The sequence below is a fragment of the Buteo buteo genome, chromosome 4 (genome assembly GCF_964188355.1).
Source record: "Buteo buteo chromosome 4, bButBut1.hap1.1, whole genome shotgun sequence".
Taxonomy (NCBI): domain Eukaryota; kingdom Metazoa; phylum Chordata; class Aves; order Accipitriformes; family Accipitridae; genus Buteo; species Buteo buteo.
The window spans coordinates 41,540,117-41,563,531 of NC_134174.1; the positions used below are offsets into that span (position 1 = coordinate 41,540,117).

Below are 23,415 nucleotides of genomic sequence, written 5' to 3' on the forward strand. Positions count from 1 at the left end.
TACATACAGAAAACTCTACCCTTTTTTTGTCCCATGGAAAATCTGAACGCAAGTTCTTAAAATAAGGAAAAAGGTCTATGCTACCTTACATTTCCCCACACACCTCTCTCGTCCCTCAAAAAGATAATTATCCCATCTGCTAACAGCATGCAACCGCATATGGATCCTAGTCTCCTGAAAGAGATTTTATACAAGGAGCCCCAACAGATAGGAAACAAAATAAAAGGCAGCACTCCCATCACAGCACCTCCCTCAAAGCCGACCATGTCTGTCCAATTCTAAATGGCCACAGTTCCTGCATTTCTCTAGGGAACAAAAGCTCTCCTCTCCTCTCTTCCTGTCAGCAAGACTTAAAGCTGCAAGAATAATTCTATCCAGATTCCCCTCTAGATAGGCAATGATTTAAAGAATTCATGAAGTAACAGTGGCAGTGTAAATAAACAATGAAAAACTAAATAAAGATCACAGCAGACGACACACAGAAAATGTGCACTAAGGAGAGTACACTAACGAGTGATTCAAAGCCTTTTCTGCCTTATGCTAGGCCTATTTATGGGTGAACGTAACCACCTGACAATGCGAAAGAATGGATCCTGACACAAAACCATACCTGCTCAAAAACCTGCCTCCCCAACCTCCTCCCTAAAGGGAAACCTTCCCACACTGTTTAATTCCACTGCCTCGATATCTTACACCCCTCAGTCGCATTTCTGCTTTGTCAGATTTCAGCTCTCTTATACTAATTGATGCCAAGCAACTTAAGCCAACACCTGGAGTACTCAAATTGTTACACTTTTTAATTTAAAGAGTGCTACAGCCCTCATTGTGGGGTCAGGAAAAGAAATGACCCTCAGTGAATTGCTCCTGACATGTGTACATCCTGAGGCTAAGTGCTAATCAATATTTACTGAGCAGCCCAGCACAGACCAGGTTGCAAAATACAAGGGGGGGGGGGGGGGGGAAATGTATGCCCCCCAACCACACACTGGTTTTGTATCCCTAAATCAAATGGTATCATTTGCTTTTCTTTTTCATTTTAATTTTTCATTAAATCAAAAGGATGCTTTAGACAGCATTTTTCTCCCTGCTAAAGAGACACACACACACACACACACACCCCCATGTATGCCAGGTAAAGTCTGCTAAGAATTGATACACTGGTTACATTTCAAGTGCTCAAAAATTTTACACTTTCATCCTCTTACTGGTAGAAGAAATAATTTAAAGCAGACGTACAAGATTTGGAGGAAGCATATTTTTAATCAAACATAAAATCAAGAGGTGGCAAAGTGCAAAAAATGAAAGTTTTTTAACAACATTCTCAGGACAGAAATCTGTCCTAAGTGCCACTTAGTGATTTAGCTTTGACTCAGCATTACTTGCCCCAGAGAAGGTGAGATTACTCTGTTTGCAAATCCTCAGGCAAGGGGAAAAAAAAATTAAAAAATTAAGTGAAATAATGCATTACCCAAAAGTCAAACTCTAAGCAGAGAAACCTAGTGAAATGACTTACAATACCAAAAGACTTGACTAAATTTCTGGCAGGGCCAGAGATAATTTGTATAAGAAAAATGTCAAAATGTTTTGGGTATACAGCCATTACAGGAAGGAAACAAACAGAAAACTGGGAAACACTGTATCGAAACCCAACAAATCGTTGACATCAACATTAGATAAATGAAGAGGCATATGTTAAGACAAACACCCTCAGATGGTGTGTGAGTCAACTTCTGCAGTGGATTTAGCCGAGTTGCTTTCCTATATCAAGCTTAATAAAAATAATCCTCAATTCCACCAGCTAGAGCTGGGGTTTCATTAAATCTCACACTATGCATGCTGTTTCTGGACAGTACCTGAGCTGAAGATTGAAACCTGGACCAGAGATTCTGAAATGTGATCTTGACTAAAAATTAACCTTTCTTTCTGAACGATCAGTGCCAGATTTATTCCTCCTGCTGCACAATGAAAATACAGTGGTTTTTTTCCAGGTGTTACCCAAACCTAACCCACCTCCCACAGTTAAACACAAAGACCCTGCATGACGTTTGCCAGGATTTAGTTCTTAATTTAATTGACCCAGAGACTTTTTAAATTCAGCAAATAAAGAGTTTTGGGAAAGTAACTCCCCTGACTTCCAGTCTGCACCGCAAAACTGGCAAAGAGCTTGCTCACCTTATCCTGTCTGACTGCTACCAGGAGCTCCCATCAGCCCTTTGGGGAACTCCTCTGTTAAAGGGAGCCTCCATTATATGCAACCAACCTGGGAAATTTTCTAGTTTATTGGATTCTTCTAGATCTATAATGTTTATTACTTCCATTACACCAGGAACTAGAGAAAGGAATTAGATCAGAGTGCTGCTGTATGTAACAGCCCCCTCCTCAAACCATGTTCATAACATAAGGCAAAGCAGGGTTTAAAAGGGGAGGAAATACATCATCATGACATCACACAGTTTACAGGGGCAAAAAAAAAAAAAAAGTGTTCCCAAGGTTCTTCAATCTACGTTTAACAAATGGCTACTTTTCTTCAGGTGAATTATATGCGCACTCAGTGTGCACTAATCGAAATAGGCCAAGTTTCTATCACAGTAAAAAATATTTTCTTTTTTTTCTGTTTATTTTTCAACCTTTTGATCTAGGAGAGGTAATAAAATAACTATTCCATTAGTATCTATTGAGAGAAGTAGTAATCTCAATTTCGCATTGTAAAAAAACAAACAAGCAAGTTAAGAAAAAAAGATTAAAATACCTACTCCTAACCATTGTGATGAAACTGGGGAAAAAAAAAAAAGATACCTTTTTCCATATATATTCTTGTACAACCTGTAGTTAAAATGTTTCTTAGAACAGCACCAGAAGTATCTCTCACATACCTTACTAAAATATATTAGCCTGTAGTCTCTGCCACTAATGACAGTGGCACCTCCCAGGTATTTTGGGCACTCGCTCGTAACTCTCAGGGCAGGACCCTAAACCCTGTGTTTTGAAGGCAGGAACCTCACCTCCCCCTGCAGCAGAGGTTACTTCTCCAATCTATTTTCTCATATCTACAGTTGGGACAGAGTCAGTATGAAATGAAACTTGCATACAACATAGTGCTTTCCTACAGCAACATAAACAGAACAAGCTAGAATTTAGTAAATTCTCATTTAATTTAATATGAATTAAAAGCATATCTTTATTATCCATGCATATATGTGTGTGTGCATGTGTATGTGTCTGTACACACAGAACAGGGTAAGCACTTATACCATAAACACCTGTACTGGAGGTATTTGTGAAGAAACAAGCTTCTTCAAACATAAATACTATTTTCCCAGAACTGTATCTGCACAAAGACAGGAAGCTCTTCTCAAGTATCTATTACAAATAGCCAAGAAAAAGTTATCAAAATATTGTTGCAGAAGCGCAGACAAAGGATGAAAACATTTTAAGAGTGAATCAAAACACAGATCTCCTAAATAAATTTTCCTTTGACTTGCCCAGGTCTTAGTGAACTCATGGGATCTACCCATCAACAGATGTTTAAATATAAGACTCTGTACTTTATTTACATGAAATATAGCTCCTAAACAAGAAGCCTAATTTCTATTAATTTGAACTACCTTTAACTCAAATGCCAAATGTATTATATTTCTGTATCTTTATTGAGAGGTGTTTACACAATTCTTTTCTGCAACTTAAATGTTACACTTATCTGTATTTCCCCATCTGCTTTCTTTGGATCCTGAAAACAGCTCTTCCCAAAATGACATTTGTCTGTGTGAAAACCTAAGGTTACAGAAGCACTATTCATATGCATGCATTTAGATAACATGCTTATTAAAACAAACCAACCTATGCATGACATTTACTTACCAGTCTAACTGCAACAACCACCAATAATGAAAAAAATATTTAATTTTCTCTTAACCACCAAAAAAGGTGCATACCTACCAGAAGTAAGATTTTTATATCCTATATTTTATATGCAAAGCCTTGAGGACCAAACCCAATGCATCCAAGCACAATGGAAGATGCTCATCACTTTAAAAATTTGGTCCCTTACCAAGAAACAGAGGGAGAATAATTTTTCAAAACATTTATTTTTCCCTTTTAAGGTAGATCTTGAAGGAAGCAATTCCTTCTCTAAAAGCCATGCTCCTCAACCTTCCCCAAGTGACTTAGATGACGGGATGCTGACAAACCACCTAAAATAACAGTGCTGTTGTGGGACTTGGGACCTAGGACATAAGGGACAGGAAAGTTAAGTGCATGGCCACATCCTGGAGAGCAGCACCTCCCCAGGGCTCCCTGCTAGGGTGGTAGCATGGGCTCCTGCATGCCACCATCAGTGGGCCATGTGCTGACGTGACAACAGCCCAAAGGGTAAGGGGAGTGGAGAGGGGGCATGCAGAAACATGTTTCAGAAGGACTATCTCCATCTTACACGCCTGATTTCATATTTTTCTGTCTTGTTCTTAATTAAAAAGAGGATACACTTCATGTCGGAAATCTGTATTTTTTGAAGCTTGAATCATTTAGCCTATTAAACCCAAGCCTGCAATATGGGTGTTACTTCTTAAAAACATACAGTAAATGCATTAAATTATTGATAATCATTAAACAGGAAAAAAATTTAAACAGCTCTCAGCTTTTATCAATCATTAATGCAGTTTCCACTTGCGCATCTCACTGGGTTGCTATCATATAGCACAGAGCAAAGAGTACAAATCCTGAAGGCATGAATTCATTTTCTCTTGACGCAGAGTTAAAATATTCTTGGCAGCAGGAGAGAGGCTAAAACATGAAGCAGAACGGTTGAAAGAAGGCTTCTGTCTTTTGCAGTAAACAGGTAGCAATATGAGGGAGCGGCAATTTTAGGGACCGAGGCCCATCCACTTCTGCTCATCTCCTGTAAGGGCCAGTAACAACATCGTCAATCATCTCCAACACCCGACAGCCTAAAGCAGTTATGGCCACCCCGACAGTGTTTACAAATTTGATCTCTATTTGAAATATATGTTAATTCAACAGCATACGGGGGCAGGGGAGGAAAAGAAGCATTGAGGTCACTAGTAAAGCATGCAGCAACTTGAGCAAGACAAAGATTTCACCCCAAGCTGCTCACCAGCTAGCGAGCCAGTAAAACAGATAATGCGCAGAAAACCCCAACTGTCAAACTGACAGCCTCAGCTCAGAAAAATGACGGAGACTGAGATAGTCTCTTGAAGCTATTGTGAACCTTTACTGGGGCAAGTTATGACTAGACCTAATGTTTTTATCAGCTCTGAATGACTCATGTCAATATGGGGAATCTGGAGATAGATGCCAATTGGTGGCACCTTGCCTGGCTGTGATATGCCGGCTACAGTGAGGGGAAGTAAAATCCCATTTTTTGTCCATTTTATGCACAGCCTGAAGACCTGTCTTACAAAGCTGCTCTCTCAACTTTCATGCCCTGCAATTTTATTGAAATTCATTAGTTTAAAATGCAGCAAAGAGGGAACACAATCTTCAGCGACAAGGTAGGTATGATTGCAGCATGCAAGGACCTACCTGATCTACCTCTAAAGCAGCTATTGTAGGTGAGACATAGTCATAAAAACATCAACATTAAACACACAGAAACACCAGCTCTGGCTAGATGTTCAGCCAGTGAAACCTTAGCCCTGCAGCAGCCCTGCTACTGGAACCCAAATTAATTTGTTTTAAACTACCTTGTGTCTGTTTAAATGAGCTGTAATAATAGCTCTGGAGCACAGTACAGACACATCCAAAGCTAAACACAATGCTGAGAACTGCTCAAAAGACACATGCCCTCACCCAGAGTCCACTTAGAAAGTACTAGCAGGAAAAACTCCTCATAATCAAAGTGTTCCACTCCCCACGATGGCATAAATTCCTTCAAAGAACATTTCTGTTCATGCAGAAAAAAACTGAATGTTAAAGATTTAGAAACAAAGTACAGAAAGAATCTTTGTCTGCTCCTAAAATCTAAGTCCTATGGAGGTTTTTTTTTTCCTGAAACTGATTCAAGAATGCAATGAGCTGAGCAACCAGATAATGCCAAATGTTGATATGAAAGTAGCCAGGAAAAGCTGCTGTCACTTGAAAACATTTTCTAGCCTGATTGTTTACAGAAAATTATGTTCTAAAATACAAGGATATTTCTTTCCAACCATCATTATTGCAAATCTACATCATGTAAAAAAAAAAAAAAAATCATTTAAGACATCCTTATGTCTCATTATACAGAGTCCCAAGGAAGGTAATACAGTATTTAAAGTAATAACACAAAAGCTATTACATCACTGAATCGATTTCATGATATATCAACAAACTAAGTAATTCACAATCAATTTCAGCGTAATATTAATCCTTATCTATATACAGAACTATAAGAGTAACAGCCCATATTATTAATGTAACACACAACCACTAACAGCTTTCACACTGGTCCAGGAACCAGCATCAACCCCAGAGAGAAGATGCTTGCCTGTCCTTCAGGCCGTAAGCAGTGTACCACTGCACTAACTGCAAAGATAAGGGAAATGGAAATCACGGCATTGACGTGAGGTGCTTGGACCAGGTCCATGGCTGCCTGCACGAAGCTGCTTCCGCAGCTGAATGAACCACGGGCTGAGGAGCCAACTACGCCAGGGCTGACATCCCCTCCTCACCACCATCAGCCTCTGAGGTGAGACAAGGAAAGAGGTCTGCTTTGGTTTGTGCTCTTCATTCCTCAAGATACATTTATGGAAAGTCCATGGAGTTCTGACACTGGTTTTAAGCACCTCCCTGTAGAATGTGTTGGAATTTTTTTTTTTTTTGTCCAAAAGTATTAATTACTTTTAATACATCCTTCTTGCCAAACCTTTTTAAGTACTTAGTCCATTTTTTTTCTAAAACCAATCAAGTTCACATCTCTTCCCCACCCCCCCACCCAAGAATGCAGGTTTCAAGAAGCTACAACTGCTATTAAATTTTGCCTAGCCTGTAAAGCACATTAGCCTTCCAATAAATTATCTGGAATTTTTATTTTGACACCACAATCTGGATTTCTAGCCAAAAGACGTGGTGGGAGTGTACAAGTCCCTAGCATTTCCCCTTCCTAACCAAAAGCAAGGCTTGTATAAGAACACATAAGCAAAGGCTGCAAAACAAACTTTCTCAGGTCCCCAAATGTGTCTCATGACAATCGCAGCAAAGTCTAATGAAAAGCAACTCTGAACTAATAGTTAAAGCCTTTCAAATTCTCGTCAGTGTTCGTAAGGGATATGTTACCACAGAAGAGAGATGCATCTTCTAGTATAGCATTGCATGTTTAACTGAACTATCACAGATCCACACCTGAGGCTTAACTATTTGACTTCTGTTAGTTTCAGAGACAGGACCTTTTTGTACTAGATGTTTGGGTCTTACACAGCAGTATCTGGGCATACAGACCACCTGCACCCCTTTATTTTTATAAACTGATTCCGTGATAAAAGTCACTTAAAATGACAAAGCGAAACAACTGTCAAACCACCACTAATACGAGCTTTCAAACAGGTTTCCGTTTCATAAATCATTTTGGTGATATAGTTTCGCACCACCCCAGGGAAAGTTACATGCATAACAGAGAAAATTAATTATCAATATACAGAGATCATTTGGCAACAATATCACTACTAGTAAAGACTTGTGCAGTAGCATTATGATTTCAATGCATTGTATATGTAGTACAGAAGAGCTGTTTAAAACCAATGGATTAACTCTAGGTTTGCAAATCAGCAAAAGACAACCAGTTCTGTTTCAAGTGCTCGGTCATCCACTTCCCCCAAACCAGTGCATGGTGGGCGTGAGGAAGAGACTAGAGCATTAGCGGTTGGTATTAACTTGCTTCTTTTGCTAGGAAGGTAATTTCAATCATTTTTCAGAAGACTTGCTAATGATCCCAAGGGTCTAGTAAGTTCAGAGACCTCAAAAATGGAAGACATTCATCTATTAGTTGAAACTTGTTCATGTGCCATGTTCAAAGATGGTGCTAGGAACATCATTATTATTTTCTACATTACACATGTGTTTTCAGGTATTTATTATATTAATGCTTCATATTATTTTTAATAATACCTACATTTTAACTACTTCTTATATTTTCTTTGCATCTTAAAAAAATGAATTCTCTTGTTCTGTTCAGCAGTTCTGATGTTTCTTTCCTTTGTGATAGGCTTCTGCTATTAGTACTCAATGGTTGACCCTCTGAATATTAGTCTCCTAGAGGAGGAATTAAAATCAGTGAATAACAATTTGAGTGTGTATATATATTTGGCTGTATTTCCCACCTGTAGCACATCTGCTTGTCCTGAAGCTTAGATGGTCACAAATAGCTGTTAATCAATACTCTTCTTCTGGAAATTCATCCAAGAGCTAATTTCTCGTTACAAGAAATTCAGCCTCAGGAATTTAATCAGAAACCAAAGCAGAGGGCAAACTGACTGTCTCCAAAGGACCCTTTACAAGGATCATCTCCTGAATGAAACTCTTATTACTGACAATTCTGCTATTCCCAATACAAAAGTGTAGCTGCACTATGTGGATGCCTGATACAATATGATACAATTCATGACTTACAGTATATACTCCCCCTCCCCCTCCAAGTTCAGAGGCTTTACCACAGCTCCTATTTCCCACATCAATTATTTCCTCCTCTAATCAAAGAATTTTAAATACTTTAAAATAGAATAGGATTAAGTTGAGTGAGAAGTATGTAGTAACTGGTTAGCCCAAGTTATCAACTAAAGCAAGTATTTTCACAATAATTACGGCTATAGCTAATGTGAAACACAGAACTAGGATTCCAGTAAGAAGACTTCAGCTGAGCTTTTTCTGTGAACAATAACCAAAACCACAGTAGTCGAGAGAGGAAATTCAGGATCAACGACAGAAACAGGTAACCAACAGAGCAGTCAGGCCCAACCAACCAACCAACCAACCGAGGCTCCAAGTCTGTAAACAGCACCACGGTAGGAATCGCTTGACTTCCTGGGCTCTGTACAAGAAGAAACAAGGCTTACGTGGATGATCCTGCATCTCCCATTTGGTTCATCCTTACTTTCACATGTCAGCAGTAATCTCTTACAAGTATCAGCTGGAGTTCATACTCTTAAGAATTCCAATTAACACAGACCAGAACCATCGCATTTCTCTGAAACTTGCATACAAAATCCCTGGCTGTTTTCTATGGTATCGCTTGCTCCCTGCTCCCCCAGACAGCATCCTGACACACCTGTCACACACCCCACACTACCGCAAAGGTCTTGAGCCGGTAGGGCAGGGACAGTTGATGGTTTTGTCATCAACATCTCAGAGACCAGTTTAGAATACAAAATTTAAAAGCTGCATTAGCTACAGGTGCTCCATTTATGCTGCCTATGTGTCAGGAGCTGAATCAGTGGTAGAGAGCTTTTAGATAGAAAGATGTGGGGAAATTTTTCAACACTACTTATGTGATTTAGAAGGCTAAATCTCACTGTGTCTAAATCATTTAGATATATCAAAAAGCTACTCCTGGGCTTTTGTTGTTATTCTGTTAGATGTAACTGCAAACTATTACCCTAAAATTTATGCACAAATATCCCTTGTCAATAGTACTTTAAGAAGAAGAAAAAAGGTGCAATTTTTACCAGTCGGACTGTGAAAGAATTTCCCATCACACTGTGGCACGTATGCAAAGCTTCTCAGCAGCTTGTTCCACGACAATGGATTTGCAAAGCAAGAACTGAGGGGATTATTTGATTCAGCATCTACTCAAGTGGCCAATTCCTTCAGCAATCAATACTAATCAACAAGCTAAAGCCTTGTAAGAAAAATCAGACAGCATTTGAATCCTTCCTGCTGCAACAAGCAGGGCTCTGAGGCCTTATGGTCCAACAAAGACACCTCAGATGCTGCAATTCTGGAAAATCAGTTTTACCTGGGATTTGAAATATACCCTATGCTTCTTTCCAAATGCCAAAACACAAAGCTCACCTTTTCAATGAAATTCTGAGAAGAAAAACACATACATACAAACAACTTGGGTCTAATATCATCTATATGTTACTTCACACTTCAGCTGTGCAGAAAAGACCTTAAGACAAGCTTGGGGGACAGGAATTAAAATACAAGCTATGTATTTTAGAGCAAAACACAGGTCATCCTCACACACACAACTTTTGCATTAATAACAACAGGAATTTCACTTTTTCCTACTATTCTTATCTTTCAGGGTGAGTTCAGGGATTCTTAAGAGGTATGAATTACAGAGCTATGACAGTATACATGGGGAAAGCAGAGTGTCAAAACTTTAATAAGAACTTAGGAAAAAACCCACCACCTTTGGGGTGCTTAGGGGAAAAAAAACCACCAACAAAACACACAAAAGATACTTAGGTTAGGTTTTTAAATGTCCCTTTTGTTCAGTTAAAGCCCATGTCTTATATCTCCTTTGGTATCATATTAAAACAGAAATCTTCAGATCATCAAGCAGACCAGAGGGCCTTTGGCATCAGTTAAGACCCAGCAGTCAAGTTGTGTTTTAACAATCCTGTGAGCCCTTACTCATCTGGTCTTTAAGAAGCAGAAAGTACACAAATCTGTTTTCCTCTCTGTTATAGGGGCATTCCAAATCCTGTTGCAATTACTAAGTAATTCTTGGCATAGCTGTACAGGAATGACCAAACCCACATTCAAAGAGAATATATTGGCAAGCAAGCCATGTTGACTAGGTGGAGAGGGAGAGCTGGGAACACCGTGTTTCCAGGAGTGCCACACACTTTGATGATAGGGCAGAAATGGGACGATGCAATGATCCGGTAGAACAGAAAAGCTTGTCTGTGTTTATCAGGGGACAGCTCATTTAGATAACAGGAAGCATAATGACTTCAGGCTGTATGAGTAGCCAGATTCAGAAGGAAGAGTACTAGGGTTTAGGATTCCTAGAAAATAGCTGAAGGAAAAGGGTGATCTGTAGCTGTGGACTGTTCTGCAGCAGTAAGTCTGGCAATGAGGAATAGTTGGGCAAATCTGAAACAAAAATATCAGCTTTCACAGAAACTCACCTTCAAACCCAGCAGTTTGACACACTGACAAAACCAGGATTTTTGTATTTTAAATAAAGCTTAAGAACAATTCAGACATATATTTCAGTTACTGTGAAAAATATATGACCAGACATTAAATCCTTTATACTGAGCCGCTGCTAATCTGCTAGCACACTCGATGCTCTGTTCTGTGCCCTACTCTTCATGCGCCAAAACATACAGAAATCATTCCTAGCAGACAGGTCATTTCTTCCACAGCCCTTTTAAGTCTGCAGACAAGTGAATATAAATGTGTATCCATTTTAGAGATATCCATGTTTTTTAAAAGGTTTAATATACAGCTATACTTTGTACCTATTTACATGCACTTTCCATATACATTCATGCTTGTTTATGCAGAATAAAAGCTCAACATTTTAGAAACGACCAAGTTACAGTTTTTGCACTAGGCAATGATGATTAAAACCTGAATATTTCATAGTGGTGAATCACACTGCCAAGTCTCTAGGGACCAGAGCAATTTGAATTGGCATAAACGAACGTTTCCCAATCTTCTGCTGCTTCTGTAATGAGTTATGTTCCAGCCCTGCCAATCATTTCTCGGAAGGCAGACCCACTCTCCAGCTTTTTAGCTACATTCACTGCTCATGAGTGCTGGGAAGGCTGTGCTTGCTTCCACATGTGCAACTGCTGCTGTCTCACAACAGCAGCCTATCTGCACGGTGGACCTTTCACCAAAGCCATCCATTCGCTTCCTCAGCGTTTTCCTGACCCAGGTCTCCGCAAAGTCAAGGGAGGGAGAAGCCTCGATTTGACAGAGCCCATTCTCCTATCAGCTTTTATCTTCCCAATCACCAAATAAAATAATTTCTAGATCAGCAAAGATGGAAAAAGAACGCAAACAAAGCGGTTTCAATCCCTGTACCCACATTTAAAGTGGCTGCCCTCTAGACCCAGGCTGCGAGCCTTTACACACCAGCAGCTCTGCCAAGCCAGTCTCTGGAAGCCTTCTGATCTCAAATGTTAACACATTCCCCCGCTGATACAAGTTTAACCTCAAGAGAAGAGAGGAAACAAGCTGCTACGCACAGATTAGAGCTGATGAGCAGTAGGTAATGACTGGAGCTGTGTCAAATCGTGGTTTACAACTTTTTTCTTTTTTCCCCTCTCTCTTTTTTTTTTTATGTATATATGGTTTCACACACTGATGTTTCCTTTTGAGCTTACTGTGCAAATACCTGAACTTCAACCGAAACTCTGCCAAAAAAGCACTTGTAGGGACTTGCCTGAATGGTACAAGAACCCTCTGGCAAAGGTGGGCAAAGTTTTGCTTGGGGGCTTCAAACAAGTACACTTGCAGATAACGAAAAGGAAGTTACACTGTAGACTACTAAATTCAGACTATTTTTTCTTCCAAAAATTGACATGACATTATCAATGTGCTGTATAGTGATGTACTAATTCTACAGTTAATGTAGACATCAAAAATTTTGTTTCTACATGAACTAAAAGAGCCAAGACAAATTCTGCTGATACCTAGCTTTGAGTTTGGTTTTTTTTTAAATCTCCCACAGGTCCTCAGCCTCTAGTTTCTAGCAGCACATTTTTACTTCTACCTTAAATGACCTTATTTAGAAGAGTATTAAAATTGCTAACAAGACATAGTACTTCTAGCTGGCATCCTCACTCCTATTACCATCAGTGGACTTATATTATCAGATTGCTGCTGGTTTTTTGTGTTTTAGCTTTGTATTTGGCCATTTCTTAAGGAACCCTAGCACAAAATCCAAGGTTCAAAGACTCTAGGCCAAAGATCCCAAACAGTGATGAAAAGCACAGAAGTGTATTGATTTAATACGATGTAACAGGTGTCACTGCATTATGAATACAGTGATTCTGAGTGTATGCACATCCCAGCAGGTTGGCTCCATCAGTTGCAATTAAAACCAAAATAAGTCTTTTCACTCATTCTATCCCCACCAATGTCAGTCTGTAAAATCATTGTATCGAGTAGAGGAGTTATCATCAATTTAAGTTTTGTTCATGCACACAGAAACAAGAGAAAGGGGAACTTGCAATGGAAATTACTAGAGGTAATAACCTAGTAACAGAAAGTCAACAGCATTTTTCCTTTATGTCAGCTCCCAGCATCCCAAATGCTAACAGCTGTCCATTAATCCGTCAGTCTCGAGGCCTCATAAGCTACCTCTACTCCTTGCAACATTAGCTGCACAAACAGAGAGTAAGCATTGATATCTCTCTGAAGGATCCACGCCTCTCAAACTGTTTTCAGTCCCCTAGGAGCAGTGGTCTTGCTCCAGCCCTTTTTATTACTAATATTATTTTAAAGTCAGATACAAGATGGACTATTTCCTTGATCAAATTTTCAGAAGTTAAAACTTCAGCAACGCCCTGGGAGAAAGCCCAAAATGCTTAAGTAAATCAAAACCAGACAGAACCTGTATCCAATAGAGCTCTGTTGTCCTTTTCTCAACGGCTTCTATCTATCCAACAAATTATATCCAATTAAGTCTCTTGCAAGGAAAGTTTTTGTTTACAGCGATGCTGAAGAAAAAAAAAAAAGAAAGCGAAGAGGCATTACTCCAAATGTATTAAAATAATTAGTCCATCCACAAACACCACTGGAAATTGCCTTGGGTTTCTCCAAAGGACTTCAGTTTTGTTATTGTATGTAATTATAGTAATCAAGAGTTCCTAACCAGGTTCTGCAAACATTAGGTTGGTTAAAATAGAGAAGATATAAGGAATTGTATTCCTTCTTACAACTCCTAGGTCCTTCCTTTCCATTTCATGCTTAAAATATAAAAGTAAATTTTGCAGTTACACTTTTAAAAATAAATTTTAAAAAATTAAAAAAAAAAAATAAATCAGTAGATCAGCTGTTTATTCCAAGATGTTTCCAACCTAAGAGCCTCACACATGCCAAAGAAAAACCAAGCTCACAAGTCTTATCAGCATCTCACTGCAAGAATGCTAAAGCCAAAGCACAGCTTCATATGCAAGCTAAAATTCATAGCCACACATCCAGAAAGGTGAGCAAAGCTTACTTCGCTCACCAGCCAGAAGGTAACTGGACTAGCAACCCTAAAAACTAATTTCAGAACTTACAATTTTGAAAATGTGAGCCTAGTAATAAATACTTGGAACCTTTATCATGTTTTTCCAATTCTAGTATCTCCTCACCATTGATCTAAAGCATTTTGCTTTCAAATGATGAAGACTTTACATTCCTGAGAAAAACTTTAATTAAAAATACAGTTTAACACCTGATGATGCAAACAAGCTTTATTTTCCTTGCAAGGAAACTCTGTTGACATTGTTGAATACACAGGCACTTAAATTAACATATCAGATCACAAGCAAAATCCCTGCTGTACTGGAGTCAATCACATTTTTGGCATTGATTTCACTAGAACCCAGATTGCAAGTGTTGGCTGCATCAGATCAATAGTTTTCAGAGCCTCTATGTTTTTTTTTCTTATACCATTCTTTTAAGGCAGAAGTAAGATGCCCTGACATTCCTGACTTCAAGAGAAAACAGAAACTGTTAATTTTAACACAGTGAAAATGTTAATCTAATTGTCAAATAGTCAAATCAGAAAATACTTTCTGTAAAGTCTCATCATGTACATGTGAACTACCATTGATGAAAGCAGGTCACATCACAATTTTATAAAGGCCTTAATTCACAGTATTCCACAACCTATCAAGCGACTGCATCTTTCTTGAAGAGATTTCAGTTGAAAGAGAGGCACAGGAAGAAAGCAGAGACCTAATCATCACGACTTGCAATAGCCACCCCAGAAGTCAGTAGCAGAACCAAGCACATACTTTATTGTCCTGCCTACATTGCTTCCCTTCATATTGCATTCATCTGTGCAATGTTAATGGCAGAATACATATTAATGGCTCTGTCAGAATCCTGTGCTACATTTTATACTCTCCCAGACAGAATGTAATAATGTCTTGGATGTAAATACTGCATTTTGAGGCACATAACCCATGACTCGGGTAACCTCCGCTGCTTTTCAGATTTTCCTGAAAGCAGATGCTCAGATAACCATAACTGAATCAGGGCTAGGGAGAAGGGCAGAAAACAGTAGCAGCACATCTTGTAGAAGCAAGAAGGATGCTCCAGCGTAAAAATCCTTTTGTGCTACCTGCGTGTTCCCCACACTCTGTTTACTATGGGCATTTGTCCCTAGCCTATGTTCAAGAAAGCATTGTAAAGTCTTAATTAAAGAATATACTTTTCGAAAGACTTTTTAAGCCTCCCCAGAAACACCTATGAATGTTATGTTACAGCACTTTAGCACCAGTAAACAGGTTGTGGGTCCCAAAGAAAAGCTAGCTTACTTAAACAGAAGTACTACATACGATTTCAGATGACTCTGGATGAACAATCCACAGAATTGTTCTGCCATGACGGTATTCCCTGAAATTAAGCATTCCCTGCAGAATTAAGCATTCACGGAAATGCTTTGCTGGGTGGAACAACCACTAAAGAACTATATATATTAATTTAAAAAACAAAACCCCAAACAAAACAAGTAGCATTTGTAAGTAGACCACCAGACTCCAATTCTTGACTTTCTGCCAAATAGCTTTTGCAGTACGTTTCTCTCCTAAAAAGTTATCTCTGAAGGTTAGAACAAGCTTGATAATAACAGTCAGATGGCATTTATCTGCACAACAAACTCAGTTACAAACCATCAATATTTATTAGATATAAATCTCAAGCCCTCTTGCAAGTTATAACAAGTTATATAAATTAATCTTGCTCAAGATACTCATCAACATATTTTCTAACTTTAACATCATTAAAACAGCATTCACCAAGTACCCCTTGTCATAGTCAGCAGCTGTTTGCACTTAGCTTTCTGCACCTTAATCTTCTATTTGGCTAAGCTAACGAAATTAATATTCTAGCTTCCTTCCTCTTCTCACACTTAAGCCCGAAGGCAAAACTGTGTCAGGTTAAAAAAAAGTAAATAATAATTTATTACTAACATGTAGAACTTGCACAGATCAGAGGAAAACAAAGCATTTGCAGTGTAAAACGCACTGGAGGTTTTTAAAAAATGCAACAAGTTTGGAAAGGGCTTTCAATTACAATTTAAACCTTTGGATCTTCCAAAGAACAGCTGCACAAATATTTGAGAAAAAACTATAGCAAGTGGTACCTTTAGAAAGAAAGAATAGATTTTTATAGGGCTCTTCAAAACTTCAATATTGAATTGTACAGTGATCCGATTTTTTCACCAGTAATTAAGTCACTACATGAACAATGTAGAGCTGCAGACCAAGTTCCCTGGCTTCCCTTAAGCCCAAAACAAGATAGTGTGATATTCTTAAAAATTTCTGCTCTGCTCCTAAAATTCTTATGCCACCAAAGATATTCCTATACCAACCTCCTGTTAGGAGGTACAGAGGTTGCAATAAAAGCAAGCCAGCAGAACACCTGAGGGACTTCAGAGTTTAATTCAGCAGTTGATGATATTTAAGCATATGGTCAATGTAAGCATTTTTCTGAATAAGGACAAAATTAACATGTGCTTGACTGAACTTGAGCTCAGACTTAAAATTTCACTCAAAACTGGCTGAATTAGTCACAAAAAACAGACTTGAATATACTCCAGCTCTTTCTACATACTTAGTTTTTAGAGTAAGCAAAAGACTCTGTCCTGTCTTTTTTATAGATAACCATCAACATTCACCTATTTCCCCTACTGACATTAATGTAAAAATGTTTCTGAAGAGAAGCATACACCCCCCCGACAATCCGATATTGAGGATTTATCTCCAAGCAAATGGCTCAAGGCAACAATGCTCACTTCATTCCTCCCACCCAACACAAGGCTGCAATCTGTGAGAAGTTTCTTCCACAGGAAACAAATGCAATCAACCACCTAAATTATTCTAAGCAGTTTTAAGAGAAGTTAGGTACACTTCACTGGTTTAATATCATAGTAGACCTTATTAAAGAAATAAATTCCAAACTCTTGCCCAGTGTATCTTCAGATGCCTGTAACTGAAACATCCTTAATGTGCAGACTTCTGGAAATACAGTATAGACATACACACATACACATTCTTCTTAAAATATAGTGTATGGGAGTGCGTAGTGGCTGGAGGGGAACAGCATTGTTGTGCAGCACCAGTAAGCTCACTGAAACAATTTAGAGACCTCAGTGTTATCTTCTGCTTATCAAGAATGATCATTTAGCAGTGTTTCTCATTCCTGAAACACCTAGAGAAAACTAAAGATAAGTTCCAAGAACAACGATTAGATGATATATTTTCAAAAGAGAAATAAGACAAAGGCAACTTCATCTTAGTCCAGCCATTCTCCTTCTTGGAGAAATCTGAAGTTTTAAAAGCTCCATCTCTTTGCTTGTTACTTTGTCTTTCCATCTCAAAAAGATATGAAAATCGGTTGTAATTCAAGGCTAATTCAGTCTCTAATTAGTTTGGAATCTTAATGGCCCTGATCCTATGTGTTAAAACTAATTTTTATCATGTCTGATACTTCACGGATGTGTCATGTTCTTGCTAATCTGGATCAGCACTTTTGGCAAAATTTTATTATGAAGGCAAGAAATTTCAAATATCAGATCATCTTGTGCAATGCACCAGAGAGCAAACAGATGGAAATAAAGCAGCTGAGTTTATTTAAGGGATGGAAGCCTTCTTCCCAAAAGAGAATTTGGGAAGATAACCTCCAGTCCTTTCAGAATTCTGTGTATAAGTTGGCTTTTAACCTTAGAAAGGGAGAAAAATACATATCAATACAAAACTGCTCACTGTAACAGCTTTTCTTAGATGCTGCACTTGAGAACTGCACAAAGTAACACAGAACAGAGTTCCTCTTTACTCTTATACCTGGTTTCTAATCAATTGCAGTTTACAGAATAGCACAGGTAAATTAAAAGAGCGTGAAATAAACATTCTATCAGAGCAGATTTGCTTTTCCTGACATGATGGGTCTATTTGTTGTGGCTGTCTCACTGGTGGAGAATGCACTCAACCCAATGAGATGCAAAATTTTGTATTCACATTATATACTCTCATCTGCTGCCATCAGCCACTACATGAAAAGCAGCTTCAAATTTACTCTAGTCTGAGCAATTTGACTTGGATACATTTTAAGATGTAAGGATGTTCTCAACTGATTGGTATTATCTCAGCGTAGCAGTGGGTCAGCGCAGTGGCAAACCACTTTGCCTCTGAAGAGAAGTTTCTTTCCAAGATGTGACTGGTGGAAGCCAGCTGAACAGCCACATGTTCATCAGTCCTATTACAAAACCACCACATGGCTTGGCACCACGTGCAATATTTCCAGGAAGGAAGCCAGACATATATTAATATGGATAGAAGTAACCAGATGAAGGAACACAGGCCAAGGCAGTAGAGATACATGCTCTGCATCACTCCTCATTAGATCTACTTCAAAGGGATGATGTTCATCCCATCCTTTGTATCACACACTGAGAAACTGAAACCTGGATATAACCATTACAACTGAGGGTTGAAACCTAGACTCCCGTTTGCTGCTCTGTACTGGCATGCCTTGAACCCCAAGAAACATCTACTTCAAGTATTGTACAGGTCAGAGATTTGACTGACAGATTTTATCTCCGCTGAAATTACCATGCCATGCTGAGGCATAACTTCACATGGTCTGGGGTCTACACCTCTGCAACAGACTGCATACAATGACTTCCTGCATATCTTCTAACCAAATCATTCATTTTAAAGGAACAGTTCCAAAAACTCCTACAAAAGGAAAGCAAGAGGACAAGCATGTATATTCAGTCTAAGCTGAATTTGTTATTATGAGCTGGACTCCATGTTTTCTTTCACATAACACTCAGCCAGCTGTACAGTTTTATAAGGTGCTGGAGGAATGTATTTCCTGTTATCCAAAACATATCACTTCTAGAGCACATGAACGACAGTTTGTGTCGAGTTTCTACAATAAACTAAGAGGGCTGTCAAGTTTGATGGCATATTAGTTTGTCACTTGTAACAGGCAAAGCTGTGTGAGCAGATTAGACAATGCTACATAATTTAATAATTTTATCATCTATTTTACTTGACATTACCAGCTATTCCTCATGATTTCATCTGCCTATGAGACTATGTGCCAGATGCAGAGCCTTTTTACTAAAATGAATATTGTCTACCCATACACAAACACCACTGTTTAACCCATAAAAGACAAGCTTGACTTTCAACACCAAAAAAACCCCTTCCAACTTTAATTCCTGGAAACTCACATGTGCAAGTTTAGAGCAGCTCTTCTAAAGGGCTAATGTGGAATGAGCTCTATTTAGGCAATTCTACTCACATTAAAATACATAACGTGTACTTACAAACCTTTAATCAAATTCACAGAAGCAAAGCCTTAAATGGTGACCCTCTGCAGGGGATAAAGTGTAGAGAGAAACTGAAAGGTTAGAGAAAGAGAGGAAAAAATTTAAAATCGTACCATACCAGAAAGCTTCTGACAGCATCATTTTAAGAAAGTCAGATATGTAGATGGTATGAGAAGTTATATACATATATACACCCCCCACCCCCACCATGTATGTATCCAGTTATCCCGAATTAAGGAAATAGTTATCAATGAGTAGAACAAGGGGAGGCACCTACATTTAAACCAGCAATGGTGTCTAAAAAACAAGTAGCAAGTCAGCCACATGCATGTATTTGCAAGAAAAGTTTGGGCTTACATTGTAGTTGTCTACCTAAATACAGCTTACAGTTCTAGGTCTCCAAGGAGAGTAGGAACAGATGACAGGTAAACAGATAGGTTTAGGACCACAGAAAGAGTTAAAAACACACTGAGTCAACTAGTTACAACTGGAATTAAAATCTTCCCAGGAAATACTGTTTCCAGCATCCTTTACTTCGTATATTCCTCATTTCAAACTGCAGAAGGGATAAAAATCAGAATCTTTTGCTCCGATTCTTCTGCAGTTGGCCTATAATCTAGGAAACAAACAACTTGAGCAGTCAAATATCACTGCTTTCATAAAATAGCTGGAGAAAAAAATAATCTTGTGGATGGAGGGGGCTTTTTTTTTTTGTCCATGAACCACAATCCTTCATTTTATGCTGTTGTGGGATGCTTGGCACCAATATGCACTGCAAATTCCTGGGACAGATAAATTACGAAATCATTTGAGGCATTCAATCCATGGCTTACAGATGCAGCAACACCTGTCAGACCTCAGAACTGAATCCTCTGTTCGTCCTGCCCAAAACTGCTGGTGTGCCCAAACAGTCTACAGGAACACCACTAAGCTACATTGGGCATCAGTGAATCAGCAGGCACGTTACTTTGCCTTCTCTGCAGGTGTCCAGAACTAAAAACTGCCTTTGTACAGATGCAAGTAATCCCAAGGGGGCAATGTGGGCCAAAGACTTCTGCTCCAACTTTTGCCAGTTGACCACAGCCCAAAGAATCATCATAGCTAAAATGGCAGCAAATCCAGGAATGTCGATAAGGCATTAGCCAGCTCTGAACTACTGAAAAAGAGCTGGGTTACGCTGAAAAAAATTCCTCTTTAAGTCTGATATCTGCCCACAGAGAAATCAGCCTACCAATTTTTTAAAGGGCATTTCTTTTAACTAAACTCCTGTAATATATTTTATGCAGGATTACATTACTAATAATTTCCATGGGATTTCAGGCATGAGAAGTACCAGTTACATCCTCCCTAGAAGAATGTGTGGAGGTAGGACAAGGGAGAAATCATTATGCTTCAGAGATCCATGTATAAAGCATCTGCATGCTCACATTTTTCATGTAAAAAATCCAAACAAGAAAAACATTTTCCACCAAAGTTTGCTGAGATCAGAAATTAACCACTCTGTGCAAGCGGGCATGCCCTCCTCTGCAACAGCGCAGCTCAAAGTGCACACACTTGTCCTACACTGCTTGCAAGGAGTTACAACTGAGAAGCTATTTCAGCCAACGTTGGCCAAGAGCCACCCAAAGCTATTGTTAATGCGATGCAAAGTCACAAACTTATCCCCATGATGGGCAAGGGCTTGTTTTGTGTTTCTGGAGACCTAATTTTGTTGTAAGAGTGTGAAAAGAGAAAAACTCACACCCCAACTTAGTGAATGTGTAAATTGGTGTAGCCCATGATGAAAGCTTGTGTTCCTCACAATGCAGAAGTGGATTGTGTTCAAATTCAAACATCCTTATCAGTATTTACTCTTAGCAAACTAGTTTGTTTATTTTTCCTTTATGTTGCCGATATTTGTGCCACTTTCCAGCTGTTTATGTAATTCTGACCTAAGTCAACGTTGACAGGGATTTGCAACATACCAGTTTGATTTTTTCAAGTAACTGCTCTAGGTCTAGGTCTAGGAAGTCTTTCAAATGGGTTAATCAAAAGATATAGAGAAATCCTGAATTACTAAGCAGTTTAAAATACAAACATGAAAAAACAGAGTCGGAAAGACTGGAAAAGCCACTCAACTGGTTCTCCTGATGCCTCCTCGGTACAGGTTGTTAATTAGGATACTAAACCACTGCCTTGCTGTTGTATTCATGCAAGTTTCTTGATGACTAGTTCTGCTTCCAGTTTCCATCAGAAGTATTATCATGGCTAATAAATCACTAACTGTGTAATGGCCGATCATTGTATTACATTTCTGATGTGATGCTACCATATACAGAACAATGTACTTAAAAGTGAAGTTGGCTCTTCTTTTAACCTCTATTACTAAACATTAAAAAGGTGCAGTTATTTCAGTCACCACCAGAAACTGCAAGGAAGACCACATATGTAGTGAGCATAAGAGACAGAAGTGACAGAAATTGATAAAAACTTCATCACATGGCTGACATCCCATATATCAAAGCCCTAAATCTCATTCTCTGCTTGCCTCCAATTTCCATCAAAGCCTGCCAGCTGCACATTTATTGAGAAGTTTGTGATCTGACAGCCACTGTATTACCAACATTAATGATGCATCAGTCTCTAGAATTACTGGGGAAACAGTCCAATTGATTTTATTATTACACAGAGTTCCTCACATTTCATTTCAGGCAGCTTCCTACCACAAATTTTAGCAATAACTAAAAATGCTACACAGCTGATGCACAAAACACTAGGATGAAATATGGTTACCACAGCTTCATGCCACTCCGTTCTCCCTCCAGGAGAGCTCCAAATCACTCAGACACCACTGTGTAACCCACGAGTTATTGGTCCATAACTAAAAGGGCTTACACATTATGGTGCGATAAACAGTGCACCACTAATATTCACTAATTTGGCCAAGAAAGCTACAAACAGACACGCGATGTCTTCAGCTCCCCAAAAAAGCAGTTTTCCCAAAGTCTTATAAATCCTTGCTATTGACACTAGATAAAAATCACTGGGGGGGTAGGGGGTGGGGGTGGGGGGTGAGATAACTTAAAAACATATTGACATATAGACTAAAATTGTTTCCACAGGTACCATAGAGTACACATTCTCTTTGCAGCAAATAGCCCACTTCAGTCTGTCCTTTTCATCCTAGAAGGCTTTCTTCAGTTAAAAAAAACCAAACTACTATCACAGCTACTAAAAAGATGCAATAATGCAATACAACAAATAAAGCTTGTAGGGGCTTTTTTGAATCATAACCAAATATTTTAAATTCACACGTTAAGTTGAAATTTCCAGTATCAGTTGGAAAAGGATCTTGATGAAATACCCAGCATCTATTCCCAGAAGTCCCCGAAGTTACTATGTCTTTTTTTCCTTTCAGCGAGCGTTGCAATGACACCTAACAGAGAACTATTCCTGTCACATTTTAGGTTTGAAAGAGAACAAATAAATGCTGTCATAGTTTTAAGAAAAGTTATTTTAAGGCTCCCTATCTCCCCCCAAAAGCAAGAGAAATACATAGAAAATATTCCTTCTCTATTTTTAATCTCTTAACTTCAATTTTTCCAAAGGTCATAAAAAAAATATTTTCAAGCACTTGCACTGACAGTGGTTTACTCACTTATTTTGATAGACAAGGTCTGCAACATAGTGACAAAAAGAATACATCAGATAGATGGAACAAGAACTGCTGCAGAAGTAGAATGAGATGCTTTCCCATCTACCTTTTTTCTTCCTTTACTCGATAACAGCAATTTAGTGATTTTGAGTTTTGTAAGAAATGAATTTGAGTTATTAGAGGAGAGAGATTTTCAAACGGATCAATATGAATGCTTTAAAAAACCTGCTACAGAAGTACTGTACTCTACTTCTATAGAAACTCCTCCCTAACTCCACAGCAAGATCTCAAATTACAAGCACTACAGAAAAAAAAAAAAGGGAAAAAAAAAAAAAAG

General features: G+C 38.6%; 1 protein-coding gene across 8 annotated transcripts in view; it reads right to left on the reverse strand.

Moving 5' to 3' along the window:
• The window catches only part of ZMIZ1 (zinc finger MIZ-type containing 1), a 363,572-nt gene that overhangs the window by 313,438 nt on the left and 26,719 nt on the right, over nucleotides 1–23,415 (reverse strand). The gene's annotated exons all lie outside the window — the stretch shown is intronic.